This window comes from Schistocerca piceifrons, chromosome 11, assembly GCF_021461385.2.
Source record: "Schistocerca piceifrons isolate TAMUIC-IGC-003096 chromosome 11, iqSchPice1.1, whole genome shotgun sequence".
In the NCBI taxonomy this organism is placed as follows: domain Eukaryota; kingdom Metazoa; phylum Arthropoda; class Insecta; order Orthoptera; family Acrididae; genus Schistocerca; species Schistocerca piceifrons.
Genome location: NC_060148.1, coordinates 897731 through 920327, shown reverse-complemented (window position 1 = coordinate 920327; position 22597 = coordinate 897731). Strand labels below are relative to the sequence as shown.

Here is a 22597-nt window from a genome sequence, read left to right as displayed (position 1 = left end):
GGAACGTCTGTCCGATATAAGATTTTCCACATTGGCACGGGATTTTATACACGCCACATTTCCTAAGGCCGAGGTCGTCTTTGACCGAGCACAATGAATTCCTCAATTTTGCTGGTGGCCGAAAAACTATTCATACTACTTATATGTAATTTTAGACACAAATAGTATACACAACTATGTGCTTTTTTGTTTTCTTCAATGCATCGGTTTCAACAGAAAACACGAAAGCTGTACGTACAGCTTATCACCTTACGATTAGAATACTACTACGGAATCTGTACTGTGCAAAACTTTGTAATCCCACCCATTTGCTGATTAAAACTATGCTAAATATTTTCACTGAAGATCGAGTGGCTGGAGAAGTCTCTCGTACCCCATATAGCAATAACAGTAACTGATTTACCCATTATTTTCAGCAACTTCAATTCTCATTAAAGTTTTCGTTGGCAATAACGATAAAACAGACTTGAGGTCAGCGTATGGGGAGAGGAGATGGAAAGGAGAGAGAGAGAGAGAAAGAGAGAGAGAGAGAGAGAGAGAGAGAGAGAGAGAGAATGTATATCCAGTTCTAGTAAATTTTGGCAATTGCAAAACTGCGTTGGGTTCACTAGTCGTTACATACAAGCAATAAATTATATAACAGCTATTTACAAAACAGCTACGTCATTTAATAGCTCGAATATACAAAGCTCTCTTCCAGCATTCAATACTTTGCAGATTGAGGAGAATTCACGTGGTAAAAGTTGGTGGCTTTGCACAGCAGGCCTACCACATTGAGAAAATTCTGGAAAGACAACTGCGCGAGAAAGTAGCTAAGGTAAAAAGTATCACTGATAGCACCAGGGTCACACAACCTGTCTTCTGGGCTCAGTACACCTACGGAGTGGCGGTGTTACCTAGTGGCGCGTGCCGACAAGCGGAGCGTCGGTCACGAATCCCTCGTCGGGTGATAGGTCTCCATTTCGTAGACTTTCTACAGGAGATCAAGAACTCTGAGAAGTTGTCGACAGTCGCGTTTGTGGGCACTACTGGCAGAACGGCATCAAAGACGTGTAAAATTTCTACGAAGGCTTGTGGTCTCGGATCCTGGGTATCAGTGTGATGTTTACGTACTTGTAAAATTTCTGCGTAGGTTCGTGGAATCTGAAAAGTTATCCACAACAGTTTTTTGAGCTCTGACCTCAAACCGCAATTTGGTGTGCCAGATTTAGCTCGTCCCCAACTGAGCTCGTGGATCAATCTGTCATTGCAGGTGACAAGAAATGGTGTCTTTACACTAATATAATAAAAAGAGAGGAACGGTCGAGCCCAAACAAAGCAGCAACTCCCCGAACAAAGACCTGCACGTCTCCACAAAACATAATGTTGTACATCCGGTGCAACAGCAACCGTGTGGTGTATTATAGAACACTAGCTCTTCTGAGGAACAGTCGCTCATTTCACTGACTGTAATCCACCTGCAACTTAGTCGAGTTGTACGAAGTTAACTTCACAGAACTTCTCGTCAATCCTTGCCGGACTAGCACTCCCGGAAGAAAGGATATTGCACAAAAGTGGCTTAGTCACAGTCTAGGAGTCTCTCTCTCTCTCTGGGTTCTCTATAATTCTGAGGCAGTGTCCTCTACTCCAGGGGTCGTTTCAACTTACGACTTTCAGTGCTCTGTCAAATTATTCTCACATTATTATCTATTCCATCACATCTTTGTCCATTCTTCTTCCCTTCCCATCATACGGTCTCCAGCTTCTTTCCTTTACAAAGCCCTTCTACATATTTCTTCCACCTTTCAGACTTCCCACTTAGCACTGGCTCGCCAACCGAGTCCCTGACATTTGTACAACTACTCTCTCTTCCCCAAAGGATTCTTCAAGTTCTCCCATAAGTGGCATCTAACTTTCCCCTATTCAAGTATGTGCTTTGCATTTTTCCTCTAACAGTACCTTCTTCACCATTTTACATTATCTGTCATTTTTATTCTTTAGACAGCCAGATTACTTTTTGCCTGCTACATCTTCTGCATTTTATACTTTTTCTCCTTTCCTCAATTAAATTTAATATATTGTGTATTATCCAAAGATTTCTACCGAGCTTTGTCCATTTGCTTGCTTTGCTATTTCATCTCTCGAAAATGCCCGTCCCCCATTTGTGGTATTTTTTTCATCTGTTTTAGTTACATATTCCGTAATGCTCCGCCTAAAACATCCGGCAACCTCCGGTTGGCATAAAGCCCAGATCCCTGATTTATGGGATTCTGCAATTTGATCAGTTGTAGTCTGCAGTTCGTAGCTAATCACTGTCCATATTCTCTAACTATTAGATTGGTGCATAAGTTCATAGCATTTTTGTTTTGTACATAGGTACTCTAGTTGCTATGGGTTCATTTATAGACTTTCAATTTTTATTTGTAATTCACTGTTGCTTTCTAAATTTACATACTGTCATTTCATCATTTGGAGAAAGTTAATGGAGCTGTCAGAGTTATAACATGGAGTGCCAAGAGGAGAAATCAGAATATTTTCGACATATTTTTCTGTTTGAGATCAATAGACGAATGACAGCAGAAGAGGCAGCCAGAAACTATTCACGTCACGTACGCCATCGGACAGAGCACGGCAAGAAAATGCCTTTCTCATTTCGAGGAGGATCGTTTTGACATTAGTGACTACCTATATCTAGGTTTCGTGATGATTGTTTAAATGCATTAGTTCACAATGATTCACTTAAGTGTACTTGACAACTGTGATCATTTCACCATTATGTGAAATCGGCACACTTTGGGGAAGGTTCAAAAATAAAGTGTACAGGTACCGCACGCTCTAAGCCAAAATCACACAAATTAATGGGTGGCCATATGTGCATCTCTGCTCACTCATTATTAACTGGCTCGTGAACAATACTGACCATTCCAATCTGGTGTCATTACAGGTGACAAGAAATGGTGTCTTTACACTAACATAACAAAAAGAGAGGAAACAAAGCAGCAACTCTCCGAACAAAGACCTGCATCTCTCCACAAGACATAATGTTATGCATCTGGTGCAACAGCAACCGTGTGGTGTACTACGAACTGCTTCACTGAGGTGCAACATTCACCGTCGACATTTACTGACAACAAATGAGCTGCCTTGCAGACGCAGTCTGGGAACAGAGACCGAGAAACTGTGACAGGTGGTTCTACTCCACAATAATGCCCAACCACATTCTGCTAGGCTGACAAAAAACATTACATAGGAGTCGGGCTAGGAAGTCGCTCTGCACCCACCTTGTTCACCTGATCTTGCACTCTCAGATTTCCACCTTTTCCGTTTTCCATCAAATGACCTTCAAGGAACTTTTTTTCTGGTTCAAAATGTGCTCCGAACATCACATTCTTCTCAAAACCACAAGATTTCTAATCGGGAAGTCGAAAAGCATTGGTAATTTGCTAATTTGCAGATAGTGAAAGAGAATATATTATTGATGACTTAACTCTCTGTTATGTGTATCTCTTTTGTTTACTAAACTTATGGAAAAATGCAACGAACTTTTGCACAAACCTAATTTTTCCTTTCTCTTCCCCATCCATTGCATTGGTGTACAAGGAACCCAATGCTAATTTAAAATATAACTTATTTCATGGTACACTTGTAAGAGAATTTGAAAACTGTTTCCCCAAGAAAGTAGTTAAATTTAATTATAAGAAACCATGCAAAAAATCTTGGCTTACTAAAGGAATAAAAATATCTTGTAACCACAAAAGGGAACTGTATCTAACAACAAGAAAGAGTAATGACCCAGAAACAGCCAAATATTATAAAAACTACTGTGCTATATTAAGAAAGGTTATTAAAAAGTCCAGAAGCATGTGCATCATGTCTGAGATTAATACCTCTGATAACAAAATCAAAACAATTTGGGATGTTATTACAAGGGAGACAGCAACCAAGAGTACAGTATGACGGCATCACCATCAAAGCGAATGGAAACTCGACAAACAACAAGCCAGAAGTTGAAAACATTTTGAATAATCATTTTTTAAATGTTGTAGAGAAAACAGGATCTAAATGTTCATTTGAAGAAGGAAGGCAGTTAATGGAAGAGGCCTTACCCACACAATTTGATACATTTGAAATTCCACCCACCTCTCATTCTGAAATTAGGAAGATAATAAACTCTCTCAAGAATAAAAGCTCACATGGAATTGATGGCATTTCCAGCAGGATAATAAAAGCTTGTTTCCAAGAAGTAAGTGGGATTCTTAGCCACATATGTAATAGCTCTCTGAAGCAGGGTATCTTCCCAGATAGACTAAAGTATGCCACTGTTAAACCACTGCATAAAAAAGGGGATACGTCTGATGTCAACAACTACTGCCCAACCTCTCTTCTGCCTGCCTTATCCAAAATTCTTGAAAAAGTAATGTATTGTAGAGTAGCTTCACACCTCTGTAAAAATAAAGTTTTAACAAAATGTCAGTTTGGTTTCCAGAAAGTATTTTCAACGGAAAATGCTATATATACTTTCACTAATGAAATATTAAATGCTCTGAGTAACCGGAAGTCACCTGTTGGGATTTTTTGTGATCTATCAAAGGCTTTTGATTGTGTAAATCATGGAATACTTCTCGATAAGCTCAAGTACTGTGGTATGAATGGTACAGTGCTCAAATGGTTTAAATAATACCCAACTGGAAGAGCGCAGAAAGTTGAAATAAACAGTTCACATAACATGCAAAAAACTGGTGATTTCTCAAACTGCGGAACAATGAAGAATGGGGTGCCGCAAGGTTCAGTCTTGGGTCCTCTGCTGTTCTTAATATATATTAATGACTTGCCACTCTATACTCACGAAGATGCAAAGCTGGTACTTTTTTCTGATGATACAAGTACAGCTATCACACCCGACAGACAAGAATTAACTGGTGAAATTGTAAACGATGTTTTTCAGAAAATCATTAAGTGGTTCTCTGCAAATGGGCTCTCATCAAACTTTGACAAAACACAGTATATTCAGTTCCACACAGTAAATGGAATGACACCATTAGTAAATATAGACGCCGAGTAAATATAGACGCCGATCAGAAATCGGTAGCTAAGGTAGAATATTCAAAATTTCTGGGTGTATGCAATGATGAGGGGTTGAACTGGAAAAAACACACTGAGGATTTGCTGAAACGTTTGAGTTCAGCTACTTATGCTATTAGGGTCATTGCAAATTTTGGCGATATACATCTGAGTAAATTAGCTTACCACGCCTATTTTCATTCTCTGCTATCGTATGGCATCATATTCTGGGGTAACTCATCACTGAGTAAAAGAGTGTTCATTGCACAAAATCGTGTAATCAGAATAATTGCTGGAGATCATCCAAGATCATCCTGCAGACACTTATTTAAAGAGCTAGAAATCTTCACTGTAGCCTCACAATATATATATTCACTTATGAAATTTGTTGTTAACAATCCGAACGAATTCAAAAGTAATAGCAGTGTATATGGCTACAACACTAGGAGAAAGGATGATCTTCACTACTCGAAGTTAAATCTAACTTTGGCTCAGAAGGGGGTAAATTATGCTGCCACAAAAATGTTTGGTCACTTACCTAATAGCATCAAAAGTCTGACAGACAGCCATATAGCATTTAAAAGGAAATTAAAAGAATTTCTTAATGGCAATTCCTTCTACTCATGAGATGAATTTTTGGATATAGTAAGTGGGTAATTCCCCAACCTCCAAAAAAGAAGAAGAAGAGTAGTGTGATGTAATATTTTGTCTAATGTAATATCTTGTATAGACACCTTTTATTAACCTGACACGTTCCACAATCTAATCTAATCTAATCCAACTATAAGTTTATAGGCTTCTGCCTCAATTATACCTTTTTTCACATTAACATTGGCACTACATCTTATTTAATAAAAATAAAGACCAGAGTAATTTTACTCGTGTTGTGAAGAATATTTCTTTGGGTTTTATTTAAAATCAGTGGGGACTATAAATTTAATCATAGGCACTGACTTATGTATTAAAGAACAACAATTTCAGCTCTTTCTGAAATAATTATGCCATCGCAATGAAAAAGAGCTGCTTCTCTTATGTCGAATGCTTTTCTTGTACAGATTGTCTTATGCCTGACAAAATGTTATTTGTCTCAGTTCACAGTCTCGTCAAATTTTTTGAGCGACAACATTTTGCCACAGACTGTACAATTTGTTACAATATGTGCACTTTCATTTTCAGCATTTAAGTAATTTTCAAGTGTCTAAACTGCAAGCAATAATAAATACAAAATTGGTCATTCCACAGGCAATAAGTACGTGTTTCACAGTACTTTCAAGAAATAATCTGGACTGATTGTGGACAAAAACTACCCACGTGTCCAAAATGCAGCAGTTGCAACGTTCGTAAAATCAGTAACTTACAGCCAATCCGAGGACTATATTAAAGGCTCGTGCACGCATCTTGGTATCGTAAGCAGATATACTCTTAGGAGTATCTGTCTTCACGAATAGACAGTGTTGTAATTAATATGCTAATTTATAGATCTCTGTCTCCTTTCCACATTTAATAAAGTGTTGCATTTCTCAGTTTTTTCCCGTTACTTTACGCATCACACTTAGGAGTATATTTGTTAACGCTACAAAAGATGGTTGTATCCAGATGGTTTTGGTTAAGAGTGCTTTATTAATCTGTCAGTTTCTTGAAACATTCTCATAACGAGGCACTGTATTTGATCCTTTATACAGACAGTGTACGTGACAAATGTTGACGAGATGTATAAGCTCACATGCTTTCCTTATTTTAGTTATGTTAACAACCGCTGTGTTTTCACACCAGACGAGTAATTTTTGTCAGTTACCAATTCAGATCGTCAGAGTTCTACGAAACACGTCTGCTTACTGCCTGCGGAATGTCTGACTTTAGTATTTATTATCAGTTGCAGCTCCGCGACTTGGAAATTTCTTAAATGTCAAAATTAAATAACTGAAAAGGTTTAGTCTTAGGTCCGCTACTGTTCTTCATACATCCGCTACTGTTCCTCATATATATAAATGATCACCTGCCTAATATACCACAAGCAGAATCAGTTCTTTTTGCAGATCACACCAGTATTGTAATCGATCCAAGCATTCACACAGTAATGAGAAGAAATTGTAAACAGTGTTCTTAAAAGTATCACAAACTGGCTTTCTGAAAATGGTCTCACACTCAATTTAAAAAAGACACAACATATTTAGTTCTGCAGGTCTGGAGGTAAGTGCAGCACATAGTGAAGAAATAATAAATAGGGTGGAAACTCAAAAATTCTTAGGTATCCATACTGATGAGAATTTGAACTGGAAAAAACACATTTTGGATCATCTAAAACAACTGCAACATCTGCACTTAGAATCACTGCAAGTCTCGGGAAGAAGCAAATCAGTAGGCTGACTTTTTTTCATATTTTCATTTGATAATGTCATATGGAACAGTGTTCTGGGGTAATCCACCTTTAAGAAAGAAAATCTTCATCGCTCAAAAATGTGCCGTAAGGATAATACGTGACGCTCACTCACAACTATCTCGTAGACATCTGTTTAAGAAGTTGCGCTTTCCGACTACTGCGTCACAGTATATTCGTTCCCTTGTGAAGTTTGTTGTAAGTAATCCACTAAAGCTCAAAAGGGACTGTGACATACATAACCATATTACCGAATGGAAAAATGACATTCACTACTCAATGTTAATGTTGTTGTTAGCAGCACAAGAAAGGATGCACAATCTGCAGCTATTATTACCTGCCCCGTGATATAAAATGTCCGAAAAAGTTTCTGCTTGACAACTCCTATTCCATAGAAGAATTTCTATTATTGTAATGTAAAAGGTGGTGAGATGAAATTACTAAATCATATCTGTATATTTGGATGAAGAAGAAGAAGGAAGAAAGAAAGGGGAAAAAAACAATAAAATGTTCAGTACATAGCCACATTTACAAATTAATCTGCAATGTTTGCCGCACCATTACGATTGTGCATATAATTTGTGGAAAATGAAGCTAAATAAGTAACTGTAATAAATAGTGCATCTGACAGCAGACGCGTGCCACATCATTACGACTCATTGTGTATACGATTTGTGTGCCCTGCAACGAGGAATGTCCCGTTCACTATCTTTCCCACCCCTCCTACAGTGGTATCCTGCCGTCCACCAAACCTACATAATGTACTCGTCCGTCCCTAAACGACCCCTGCTCCCAATCCCTTACCTCGTGGCTCGTACCCCTGTAACAGACCCAGATGCGAGGCCTCTCCCATACGTCCTCCCACCACCACCACCACCACCACCCACCACCACCACCACTTACTCCAGTCCGATCACAAACACTGTCTACCCCGTCAGAGGCAGGGCTACCTGTCAAACCAGATCTACGAGCTAAGCTGACACACTCTACGTGGGCACGACAACTGACGAGCTCCTCGTCCACACGAATGGCCGCAGACAGACTACGGCCGAGAAACTGGCGGAGCGCCCTGTTGCCGAGACGACTGTTTCGCAGCCCGTGCCGTACGGATCCTCCCCATCTACACCAGGTTTTCCGAATTGCGTAGGTGGGAACTTTACCTATAATATATGTTGTGTTCCTGTGACTAACCTTTGTTATTCATTGTCCTCACCCATTCTGCCTCCCTGTTCCCATTGCAACACTACACAGCCCTCACTCCAGCCTTCACTTCTCTCCTTTTCCAGTCCCCACTGCACACAGCTGCCCTACCCTCTCCACCTCGTCCCAGCAGCACTGCACTGTCCCCCACCACCCCCTCCTCCTCACCCCCACCGTGCACCGGTGCTGCTGCTCGCAGTGTGCCTACAGTTGTCTCGGGCTGCAGTCGTGTGTGTGTGTGAGAGTTGCACCCGTGTCCGTGTCTGTGTCTGTGTGCTCATGTGTGTGCTCGTGTGTGTGTATTTTTCGTGAAGGCCTTACGGGCCGAAAGCTTTATTTGTGCCTATCTGCGACTCGGCATCTCCACTATACGGTGAGTGGCGACTTTCCTTTTCGTAATATTGTCGCAGGAGAAGTCGAGTAGAACGGTCACTGCAGTGTAGTGGTAACGGTACTAGACTGTCGCGCGGAGGGTCGAGAGAGCGAAACTCGCCCGAACTGTAAAATTTTAATTTCTATATTCGGTTCGAGTACATTCTAGAAGTATCCACAAATGTCGAGAATCGTTGCACCAGAATGATCTGTAACTGTATATTTACCGTACGTGTTCTGGCCACAGGCAGATCGCTTCACACTCTCGCCGAATAGACCTTCGTCGAGTGAAGTCAGTGTTTGCCATTCGTCTAATTACACCTTCTTATATGTGACAATAATGTTACAATCCGTCCCGGATTTTCTATTGTTTGAGCGTTATACACAATTCTCTGAAAGTTAGATATGCAGATGTGACACAGGTGTAAATCCTCGACGAGGTACACGCGGTGCAAATCGTCCCTGATAATGACTGCCCACAGATAACTACTAGATATACTTAAATCTTTATGTACGTAAATGACTATTAATAACAGTTATATTAAATTGCTACAGAAGTGTAAATAATGAATGTGAAACATTTGCTTGAAAGAACATGTGTCTAGAGGCTCAAAGGACAAATTTTCTCGAGGCTGGCCGTACGTATTTTGAAATTTTAACATAACTATTTCGTATTGTAAAACTGAACATCAGCACATTTCTCAGTTTCGCAATAAACTGTCAATTTTTTGAACAGTGGGTCACAAAATGAAGGCAAGGATTGTAGATTATTCTAACATTGTTTGTACACACGTAAATAGTGTTACATTGAAACAGTGCTCACTGTTTCGATACATAATACGGATTCTGCAATGTGCGACATCGTGGAAAGTATTTGAGAACGAACGGCAGTCTCTTGCCCGCACCTCACTTCTGTCGGAGACTTCAGTCCGTCGCGAGTAGGTTCGGCGGCCGACGAGGTCGTCCGGATGGCGAAGCGGGTGCACCGGTTACGTACTTCGGCTCCTTTCGGGTGCCGAGCGTCGGACTCCGAATAATTTCGGCGAACGGAGGCTCGTACTTTAATGGCCCTCTCAGTACGTCGGCAGTTTTGCTGCAGTTAATATCGAGACCCGACTGTCGAGGACTCGTCTGCTCGTTTTCACACCGACTGTTAGTGGCAACAAGTGCTGCCGGCTTCCAGTGTTTCCTTAAGAATTTTGTGATTAATGCACTGCTAAACGAACTTTGCACACACGTGTTCAGCTTGTGTTGCTACTGTGCACTGTGTAAATTATAATTTACCTCCATTTCTATTCCAATCCTCAACCGCGTAACGCCACAATTCACATACGTGGCAATCGTCGCATAAACATTTATCAGATTTAAAAGATAATTGACCTGTTTTGACAATGCCACGGGATTTACATATGCAGTTTCTTTATACATAAATTACTTCACTAACCTGCCAACTGAGTTACTACAGTCTGAGGGTGAGTTCTTTAGTTAACGTACAGCCGACCTCTCCGACACTCGAGTGAGCCGGGCTGATCGCCTGGGACTTGTGTCACCCGTATTGGGAGTGGACTGTAAATCTACGGGTGCAGTTGTAAGTTTTGTTAATTAGTTTACTTCCGTCTGGTAATAAAATGGAAATTAAATTTATATTGATTTGTATTTTTACTGAGATGGCATTTACCACAAACTTTTATCCTTAGGGCTCATTTTCAACAAAAGAAAATGTCATTGCATTGTTACGAAGAGGCACCATTTGGAACTCTGTCAGTTCTTCCCACACACGTCAGAGTGTTCGGCAGTCGGACCGGTTGGGCCATTCTCTGGTGTATAATCACAGCCTTACACTTGATCGGGTCTAACTCGTATCCTGAAATAAACATAAATGGGCATGTGACTGTTGCAGGAAATAATTAAACATATGTTATGTCCAGTACTACTAAATAACTGTGCAGTTCAATTCTGAGAATGACATGCATTAAACAATACCTCTTTAGGAAGGGAAAGGGATATCTAAATGGAAACACGGTTTTAGCTTAGCACGTGCATTTTGTACCACACGTATTACCTGTTACACTTCTGCCCAAGAATTGTAAATAGATGCAAGAAGAGCAGCTCCCGACTGCATGCTGAAAATATTACTAATTACTGCAAACAGACATATGTACAGGAACACATGCACACACACACGCACACGTGCACCACCCCCCCCCCCCCCCCCACACACACACACTACTAAGCCGGTGCGATATAATTGTACGGATACGGGTGTGTAGGACGGGAGGCAGGGCTGGACGGGTGGCAACGGCTCTGTGATATGCGACATACTTGAGAATTCAATTTGCCTTCTCCATATGTTTCTACACCTGGAAACCACAAAACAAAAATACATTACATTCGCATATCGCAGTTTTGTAATTTAGTTGCATTCTGGGAAAAAGTGAGGAGACAGTAACACAATAATTTCCTTACCAGCTGTCTCATCTGGCACTACAGTCAAACTCGTCAGCAGAGGCGGCCGGCAAAGGTAGAGGCACGGGTAGGAGTCGGCGTACTGCCAGTTCCGGAGAACGAGTGTGTTACACGCGTACAGGTGTAACTGCCGGACCGTTCCTAGGCTCGCGTTTCGGGAGTCGGGAGCGGCAGAGAAAGTCGAGCCACTACCGGCAAGGTGACACTGTCGGTGGCAGGAGGGAAATCGGACAGGCGACATCAGACGGCACCGCGTCCGCGTTCCGGACTTCGCTTCCGGTGTCTACTCGAGGGGAAAGTTGGAAGTTCTTCCGACCCGTCTGCCGTGTACGCAGCGAGTCGAAGTACGATCTCATACCGCTCTGGTGGCCTCGTACCCGTGCCACTTACCGTAACCCGTTCACTGCAGTGTTCGTAGCAGCTTATCCGCATTCCTGTTCTCTTATTCGTTACCGGGGCTACTCCTAGATTAGCACTATCGGATTTCTCGTCGATAACCCCGTACTCACCCGACCACAAATCACGTCCTTCCCACCCCAGCACTTCACCGATTCCCACTATATCTAAATTCGACATAGCCGCATCCCGTTTCAAATTCTTTAACCTAAGTACCTGACTGAGGCGTCTAACGTACCACATTCTGACCTGTAGAATGCCAGTTTTGCTTATCCCGACAACACCTGGTGGTGGGAGGGTGCACGGGACAGGTTTTACACCACGGGTGGTTACAAGGGTAGGAGCCAGAACCCTTGTAACCGCCCCCGGCGTAAAACCTGTCCCGTGCCCCCTCCCACCAGCACCACCTACTCCAGTCCTGTAACCCTGAAGGTGTTCACGATCAAAGGCAGAGCCACGTGTGAAAGCACCCACGTGATTTACCAACTGACCTGCCTACACTGTGAAGCTTTCTATGTGGGAATGACCAGCAACAAACTGTCCATTCGCACGAACGGACACAGGCAGGCAGTGTTTGTCGGTAATGAGGATCACCCTGTGCCTAAACGTGCCTCAGTGCATGGCCAACACATCTTGGCACAGTGTTACACCGTCCGGGTTATCTGGATTATTCCCACTAACGCCAACCTGTCAGAACTCCGGAGATGGGAACTTGCCCTTCAGCATATCCTCTCTTCTCGTTACCCGCCAGGCCTCAACCTCCGCTAATTTCAAGCTGCCACCGCTCATACCTCACCTGTCATTCGACAACATCTTTGCCTCTGTACTTCCACCTCGACTTACATCTCTGCCCAAACTCTTTGTCTTTAAATATGTCTGCTTGTGTCTGTATATGTGTGGATGGCTATGTGTGTGTGTGTGCGCGAGTGTATACCTGTCCTTTTTCCCCCCTAAGGTAAGTCATTCCGCTCCTGGGATTGGAATGACTCCTTACCCTCTCCCTTAAAACCCACATCCTTTTGTCTTTCCCTCTCCTTCCCTCTTTCCTGATGAAGCAACCGTTGGTTGCGAAAGCTTGAATTTTGTGTGTCTATCGACATGCCAGCGCTTTCATTTGGTAAGTCACATAATCTTTGTTTTTAGATATATTTTTCCCACATGGAATGTTTCCCTCAATTATATTCATATAATTACATTATATTTTCAAAATCTTAACTAAGCCATTCCCCATTTCAATTCATTATTTGAGGCATTCTTTACAAAGTGCCAGTCACAATTAGGTGTCTATTTTTCCTGGAAACCTCAGTAATTGAGAGATACTAATAACTTAACTTTTACTACAGCACGACTGAGCTAATATGCATTTATGGATGTAATGACACCAGTACGTATGTCTAAGTTTTCTGTAACACATTAAAATTTCATTTACCCTAATTACCCGACGAAATTTTCCCTTGCAAATTTTGCTTCTGTGCATATTATATTCCGACCTTTGCCATTATATTTTTGCTGACCTGGGTTTTAAGCAAAAGAAGGCATACTTCACTAATCAATTAAGCCATCGATAGAGATTTTTGCACAATTTTCCACAGTTTTCAATACGGCCCTCGTAACAGTAAGGGTGGTATTCCAAATGCAGACACATAAAATGGTTTTCCAAACCGCCACATATTTCATAAGCCAAGTTACTGTTAATACCCTTAGTCCATCCTCAGGGGAAAAATCTGACCTAGTCATTTTTCAAATGACTCCGCAGTTTCTGAGATCACAATACGTTCGTATGCCAGTCTTTATTCAGCCGCACGTCACGCAAAATTTTCATTACACGACCAGCTAGCACTCGTACGACACGTGTGCAGGATCCCGAGTTGCTGCGGCTAGTCCAGGTCACACCAGAGTCAAGTCTCGAGTTTACGGCACATCTCTACGTGTTGGTTCTGTGTACAAAAGATGCAGCTCACCGTTACCTTGTCGACACCTGTACAAAGTGTCCGCGGAGTTCACTTCAACGTTTCTACGAAAATCTTTCGACCGTATACATCTAACCGGCTCGTAGGTGCAGTTTACACAGTGTACTTTTCTCGCACAGTGACTACCGATTCTTTCAAATTTACGAACGTACCACGTTACGCACTATACTTTTAATTGTCTCGGTGACTGTCTCAAAAACTCGAGTCTGTGGACCATTTACGTACTTTGCGGCCACCGTGTTCTGCAAATACAGAGTCTACAAAGGACTCTCAACTTCACAGTGATTACGTTGTTAATGCCATGTCTGTGTATAGTGAAATGGAGAGGTGGACGTATGTACTTGCATAAAAATGTCTGACGTGAAACTGAACACGATCATTGTAGTTTTTACAGTGGAAAAGTGCCACGTCATTTAGGTCGGTCGGTTTAAAAGAGGGGAGAAGGGACCAAACTGTGAGGTCATCGGTCCCCCTGTAGTGTTTCCTTTACTCGGGGTTCTGCCGTGAAAATATAAAATAGAAAATCTGATTGGGTTTTGAATTTTGGTGGTTTCAGTTATGGATAAGGCGGACTTCGTATTATTGATTGAGATCGTGCTGTAATTTGACCGTGCATGGCAGACCGGGTCGGCAACGCTACAAAAAGCGGCTGTATGGAAATAGCATCAGAAACTAATTGAAATTTACCTCATAATTCTGTTAGAAACGCAGTACTAATTACAATATAGTCTTCATGGCTGTCCTCCTAATTCCCTTGTAGGACGACCCGTCATTCACTTTTCTCCGTCTGTTGAAAACTTCTTCAAGTTGTCACTGTCATGATCAATTCACAAATTTGGCGATAACCACCTCGAATCACTATTGAAACAACCTCGCTTTGTAATATAATTTTAATTTCCACCCAAAAGCACATTCAACACAGCGCGGAAAAATACACGTCTTTCGTATCAAGACAAGAGAGAGAGAGTAATCCATTAGCTGTTAAAAACAAAACCCAAGAAAAATCAAAGTTATTTATAAAAATCGGTCGCTGGCGCAGTGCTCTTCCACAGGCGCGATCGTAAATTATATCTTTGTATTGGCGGAGGCGCGGTAGTCAAAGTACCATTACACCCCACGTCATTTAGAGATCTGTGTAGTGAATATCATTTGCACACTTCCTAGAACCCGCAGTTATTCTGCAAGACTTTTACCTCCAAGACAATGCAGGCTGGCTCTGTCACAGATCGACTGCAGTAAGCACGTTCGAGTGGACGCTGCGTGCACGACCTACGCAGTGATGGGGCAGTTTGGAGTGTGGCGAGCTGCATCAAACAACAACAACAACAACAACAACAACAACAACTATGATGATTTAGTTATGATGTGGAACTCAAACACTGTAGTTGGAAAAGGACGAGAAGAAAAATAGTAGGTGCGTACACAACTGTTAACTTGCACAGCTCCGGTCCCGTGTCGCTCGTGTTACGAGGAGTATTGCGAGAGAATTCACTGCCCTCCCCTTATTTCTACTACGAGATAATCAATCTACCGTGTCAGGCTGCGAGACAAGTGTCCGCACGCTGCGGCGTCCCAAGTTTATACGCCTCCCCGAACTGAGGGCGGGGTACACCCGACACGACTCGGGCAAGGAGCAGCTCGTACTGGACCGCAGCACTAGGCGCCAGCATGACTGCCAGAATCGGGCGACAATGTGGCAGTTGGAGGATACGGACCGTGATCAAGAAATGGGAGGAACGGCAACTTTATGCGAGGGAGAGACCGGGAGACCCGAGAAATTCTCAGGTTGGTTATACGGTGCTAAGACAGGTATTGAAACTGCATTTTAAAATGCAAAACATGGACGTGAAATTTGACTAATCCATTTGTAATAAACTACAAGCTAAAACTGAAGGAATTGCTAAAAGATAGGAAAATAAGGAGATGGGACCCGGATAGGTTCGTACGAATGGAGACTGTCGAAAGCTTCGGAGGGAATGTCGGGTGATGACTGACCGAAATAGGTTAAAGAAATACGAAACGAGATATACGGGGCACTTTGAGACGTGATAGAGAACAAAGTAGGGACGAAAAGTCCAAAAAGGTGGAACTCGATAGAAATCCTCAGATAACTGACGAGATATTAAATTCGACAGATGAGAGAAGAAAATATAAATGTGCAGTAGCCAAAAAGGTGTACAGATCTATAAAAAAAGTAGATCAACAGAAAGCACAAAATGTGTCAGGAACGGCTAGAAGAAAAAAAGAAAGCAAAGCTGTAGAAGACAGGTACCGGACAGAGCAAAATTAAAGAAACCTTCGGAGAAAAGCGAAGCAGCCATACGGACGAAGAGGGGTCAGACAGTGATACGGTGCTTCGTGACCAAGAGAAGACCGCGAGCTCGGGCGAGGGGGCGTACGCGGAAGGACTGACGTAAACAAAACTCGAAGGTAACAGCTCTGCTCGAGGAGCAGTTTTTGACTAACGGACACGAGTGCACGCAGACAAAAGAGGTGATCGAATGGCAGTTCTTCCAACACCTATCGTTTGGGGCCGAGCACCGAGTTGTTCTGGCCCCGTGTCAAACTGGTCGTGACAGTCGCAAACGGTCAGAAAGAGTGCGAGTAATTTCCTCGACCTGCAGCTCGTAATGTGTACAGAGCTGATAGTGTACAGACACTCACTATCGTGTCAGCCGAAAATAAATTGAGACTTCTGTGGCGAGGAGGTGCCGTGCGAAGTTTCGGCCGCTCGGTTGGAATGGACTGAAGTATTAAAATACTTGTTACATTGAGTTTTGTTTTCATTTCCTGATTGTATAACAGCATTATTAGCAGAGCAATCATTAAACATCTTGTGGAATGTTACAGGTGTCATTTTTATCAGTTTCCTAAAGAAATCTGACTTTGGTAAATGTCATTTTTTATACTTGTGCCCAACACTCATAACAAATAAATTGAAAGAAACTATCCTTTACCACTGAGGCTGTCATTTTATTTGAAACACAGCATTACGTACCACTCTCTCGGACAGTTCGTACATTCGAGCCAGTTTCAAGTGTACACGTACATTTAGCATTCTCTTATAATATCTGCTCAAAAGTTTGTTTTCATTCTTTCAATAGAGCATATAACAAAAGTCAGGCAACAGTGAAGCAGTTAAAAGTTTTAAAAAAGTGTTCATAAAATGTACGGAACACCCGAGGATCATATACTGACACAAATGTCCCCACGAATGGTGCCCTGTAAATTTACGATCTGAAATAGACTCGTCAATAATGTGAGATCTGCCACACAGGTACTGAAACATGTATGGTGAATGGAAACATTATGAACATTTTTTTAATAATATGTTTCAGCTTAAGGACACACAAGTGGTACCACTGCCAGTTTCAGTTTCTACACAAGATATCGTGAGATGACCTGAAAAGAGTAAGCAGTAAAATATTAGGAGACCAAGTAAAAACACAAACCAAGTTCTGCCACAACTACACGCACTTTAATACGTTAGAAAGTGACTCGTCAAAGTACGACTGACCGTCGCAGATGCGTGTAATGATTCTCAGAACTGGCAGCTACAGTTAGCTTTGTAATGGCAAAAGGTAGGTAACTTTCAAGTTGCAAATATAAGAGTACAATATCCCCAATACAAAACTAATTGTGAGATGTACGCTTCACTAAATGGAAACTAGTGCAAAGTTACAGAACTAGTGGTGCAGGTGAGCACCCACACACTAGGGACGGGCCAGGCGGCGCCCGCCTACACGTGTCATCCGCTACTTTAAACCTAATCACCAGCGGTGGCAAGTCTACGATATTCTCCCGATACGAGAGAACCGGTACACTGAGCTACTTGCTGAGAAGTTCGAGACTGCACAACGGTACCACGAAATGTGGTGTAGTTGACCACTGGGGTGAAGTCGACTAAGAAGGTCAAAAAACATTTTATATTACTTAACTACACAACGGTCATGAAAATATTTTTATACACTAGACTTTCACTGTTTGGTCCATTCCTTGCACATACGGGTGCTGGATTAACAGGTATGCTGCATTATTGAGTGTGTCTGAAATTTACTTAAACACATAGCAACTATACTTTTTTAAATCCAAAGATACTTTCATTTTAGCAGAAAACCTAAGTTCTCATATGTGCGCATACAAATAAAGTAATGTCAGTCAATATGAAACACATACCAAATTTTTAGACAGTGGCATTCTTTCCCGTGCAACAGCTATACCGGCACTACGCCAGTACTGCAGGTGTCTGGTTGCTGCAATACGTTCTCCGGGAAGAAGTCCGCAGCTCGGGCACCACCAGTGTGAGAAGCTCTGTGCTATCTCCTCCTGCACCCTCCTCTCTATCGCTTTCATCATTACTTTACTCCACACTTTTATTATATCTCTGTCTGTTAAAATTTGGTCTATCTCAGTTTTCCTCATTTATTCATTTGACAGCATCTCCTTCATCAATTTGTCCACGTCCTCGAAGATCGTGGGACATTTCAACGTACAAAACGTCAACAGCTGGCAATTTCAAATCGGCACAGCCTCCACTCGGCATTGACAAATCGCCACGGTTTTCTCTAGTCCTTTGTTACGGTAGCATTCTTCTCGTGTTCGGAAAACGACATAGAGTGAGTTAAATGCTTTCCACATCTTCGACATCACCTCGGTAGAATTGTTTTCACATCCACTCGGCAAGGAGATGAGAAATGCAAGTAGATAACAAAATTTAATCGATTCTAAACTTTCCCGAGTGACTGGCCAAATCGGGGTTGCTCCACTCGCTGAAAGAAGGAGTAGTCGTATACCGTCGGACTTTTGACTCACATCAGAAGAACGATTAAGAGCACTGTCAGTTATAAGGAAGCTTTTCCTTGTTCAGCTATATTCAGTTCAAATGTTTCATCAAACCACCGAGACAATATACCTCTGTCTACTCACACTTTCTTCAGAGAGCAATATTACACCGATAGCGTACTTCTGTCACTGTCGATAGTGACGTGGATGTAGGAATTTCCCAGTCACCACGCGTAATAGTTTATTACTCACATTTGCGTTACGGCATGCCATTAATGTTATGCTCTGTTTCCATTCTTTGTACTTATGAACTTCCTTTTTGGTCTCCGCAGCAAATGTTTTTGCCGGTAGCGGCTAGTAAAAGAGGCACATTACACTTGCATTGTAAAAATGCAGTTAAATATTCTTCCACCATTATCATCTGTATCTTCTTTACAAACTCTTCTGGACCTTTTTTTGTCATCCAAGTGATTTTTCCCGGTGACTATAAGCTGATATAGGCCGTGTCATTTTTTTCCAATTCAATAACCGACTTTCACTTTATGCAGACAAGTTACTGCCACAAAGTCGTTCGTTAAACGTAGCTGCTTTTACCTTTACTATCGGGCCACTGATTGGAATTGCTCTAATGCACAGTCCTACGAAGCATCTGTAAAGGGTACTTCTCATTCCTCTGTGTAATCTCCCGTTCTCCTGACTCACTCTCAGTTCGGGTTTCGTACTGTCAAACAATGTATTTCTTTCCACTGCCGTAGATAGTCGCCCATCCGACACCGTACTCGGCAGTACCATCTCGCTGTGAAGAACCTCGGTTCGACTTGACTAAAATTTCAAGTTTCTGCTCTAGATCTAGTGTAACGTGTTTCCTTTTAAAAACTGTGGTACCAAACCGTAAATAAAGCCACAATTTCACACCGGCATAACATAGTTTAACATCGTAAATAAGTAATGGCACTGTCGTGCACAGTAACTTATTGTCGTGCGCATCATTTCTGTTCGAGTAACTGGAGGCCGGGTGTAGATAGGATTACCGAGGGCCAGCTTAGAGAGAGTTTACCGTGTTAGTTCTTAACTTACTGTTCGGAAGTTCTTCATTTGTGACAATGGCTAAATGTACGATATATCGAACCTCATCTGAATATTAATCGTACCCAAAACGGACTACCTTTTCTACAATTATTTTTTTTTTTTTTTTTTTGTGAGCTAAATATTTTTATTTGTAAGGCTGGCATAAAACAACTCGTGCATCTGAGTCTCAAGTATTACACGCACTGACCCCTCACAGTGATAACTATAGCAACAACAAAAGTTAATTTATTACATGTTGTCATTTATTGACATACAAATAAAACTTTGAGCTCTCGATATATTCAGGGGGAAGTCGACTGTCTTTTCTCGAGCGGTTTGTCTGTAACCAGACATTTCTGAACGAGGCGAGTATTTGGCCTAGTGAATGCACAAACTGTGTGACGCAGTGTATGTGGTACCTGTCATCTATAACGGTCTAGTGGTGGAGTGAGAAAATCGTTGCGGTGATTATCTGCAACACTTATAAATTTATCACATATTTCACAGTCCTGTTTGCTGCATCTTACAGCTGAGATTGCAAGAATTATCAGTGTCAAAATGCACATGAATATAAATGTAAACCCCCCCCCATGAACCATGGACCTTGCCGTTGGTGGGGAGGCTTGCATGCCTCAACGACACAGATAGCCGTACCGTAGGTGCAACCACAACGGAGGGGTATCTGTTGAGAGGCCAGACAAACGTGTGGTTCCTGAAGAGGGGCAGCAGCCTTTTCAGTAGTTGCAAGGGCAACAGTCTGGATGATTGACTGATCTGGCCTTGTAACATTAACCAAAACGGCCTTGCTGTGCTGGTACTGCAAACAGCTGAAAGCATGGGGAAATGACAGCCGTAATTTTTCCTGAGGGCATGCAGCTTTACCGTAAGGTTAAATGATGATGGCGTGCTCTTGGGTACAATATTCCGGAGGTAAAATAGTCCCCCATTCAGATCTCCGGGTGGGGGCTACGCAGGACAATGACATTATCAGGAGAAAGAAAACTGGTGTTCTATGGATTGGAGCGTGGAATGTCAGATCACTTAATCGGGCAGGCAGGTTAGACAATTTAAAAAGGGAAATGGATAGGTTAAAGTTAGATATAGTGGGAATTAGTGAAGTTCGGTTGCAGGAGGAACAAGACTTTAGGTCAGGTGAATACAGGGTTATAAATACAAAATGAAATAGGGGTAATGCAGGAGTAGGTTTAATAATGAATAAAAAAATAGGAGTGTGGGTAAGCTACTACAAACAGCATAGTGAACGCATTATTGTGGCCAAGATAGACATGAAGCCCACGCTTACTACACTAGCACAAGTTTATATGCCAACTAGCTCTGAGGATGATGAAGAGATTGATGAAATGTATGATGAGATAAAAGAAATTATTTAGATAGGGAAGGGAGATGAAAATTTAGCAGTCATGGGTGACTGGAATTTGATAGTAGGAGAAGGGAGAGAAGGAAACACAGTAGGTGAATACTGAATGGGGGGTAAGAAATGAAAGAGGAAGTCGCCTGGTAGAATTTTGCACAGAGCATAACTTAATCGTAGCTAACAATTGGTTCAAGAATCATGAAAGAAGGTTGTATACATCGAACAGGCCTGGAGATACTGGAAGGTTTCAGATAGATTATATAATGGTAAGACATTTCCAGGGGCAGATGTGGACTCGGACCACAATCTATTGGTTATGAACTGTATATTAAAACCGAAGAAACTGCAAAAAGCTGGGAATTTAAGGAGATGGGACCTGGATAAACTGACAGAACCGGAGGTTATAGAGAGTTTCAGGAAGAGCATAAGGAAATGATTGACAGGAATGGGCTAAAGAAATACAGTATAAGAAGAATGGGTAGCTTTGAGGGATGAAATAGTGAAAGCAGCAGAGAATCAAGTAGGTAAAAAGAAGAGGGCTGGTAGAAATCCTTGGGTAACAGAAGAAATATTGAATTTAATTGACGAAAGGAGAAAATATAAAAAAAGCAGTAAATGAAGTAGGCACAAAGGAATACAAACATCTCAAAATGAGATTGACAGGAAGTGCAAAATGGCTAAGCAGGGATGGCTAGACGACAAATGTAAGGATGTAGAGGCATATATCACTAGGGCTAAGATAGATACTGCCTACAGGAAAATTAAAGATGCTTTTGGAGAAAAGAGGACCATTTGCCTGAATATCAAGAGCTCAGATGGAAACCCAGTTCTAAGCAAAGAAGGAAAAGCAGAAATGTGGAAAGAGTATATAGAGGGTCTATACAAGGGTGATATACTTGAAGACAATATTATGGAAATGGAAGAAAATTTAGATGAAGATGAAATGGGAGATACGATTCTGTGTGAAGAGTTTGACAGAGCACTGAAAGACCTAAGTTAAAACAAAGCCCCAGGAGTAGACAACATTCCATTAGAACTACTGAAAGCCTTGGGAGAGCCACCCCTGACAAAACTCTACCATCTGGTGAGCAAGATGTACGAGACAGGCCAAATACCCTCCGATTTCAAAGAATACAATAATTTCAATCCCGAAGAAAGCAGGTGTTGACAGATGTGAAAATTACCGAACTATCAGTTTAATAAGTCACGGCTGCAAAATACTAACGCGAATTCTTTACAGACGAATGGAAAAGGTGGTAGAAGAAGACTTAGGGGAAGATCAGTTTGGATTCCGTAGAAATATTGGAATACATGAGGCAATACTGACCCTACAACTTATCTTAGAAGATTGATTACAGAAAAGTGAACCTACATTTCTGGCATTTGTAGACTTAGAGAAAGCTTTTGACAATGTTGACTGAAATACTCTCTTTCAAATTCTGAAGGTGGCAGGGGTAAAATACAGGGAGCGAAAGGCTATTTACAATTTGAATAGAAAGCAGATGGCAGTTATAAAGAGTCAAGGGGCATGAAAGAGAAGCACTGGTTGGG

At 41.8% G+C, this 22597-nt stretch overlaps 1 protein-coding gene across 4 annotated transcripts in view; it reads right to left on the bottom strand.

The window, feature by feature from the left end:
* The window catches only part of LOC124719947, a 52073-nt gene that overhangs the window by 8154 nt on the left and 21322 nt on the right, over positions 1-22597 (bottom strand). The window contains exon 3 of one of the 4 annotated variants that reach the window (XM_047245148.1): positions 10737-10853. The exons of 1 other annotated variant lie outside the window; for it this stretch is intronic. The gene's annotated coding sequence lies outside the window, so the exon portion shown is untranslated. Of the gene's footprint in view, positions 1-10667; positions 10854-11262; positions 11350-22597 lie in introns of those variants that run through there. 2 more of the 4 variants (XM_047245147.1, XM_047245150.1) reach the window with 2 other exon arrangements.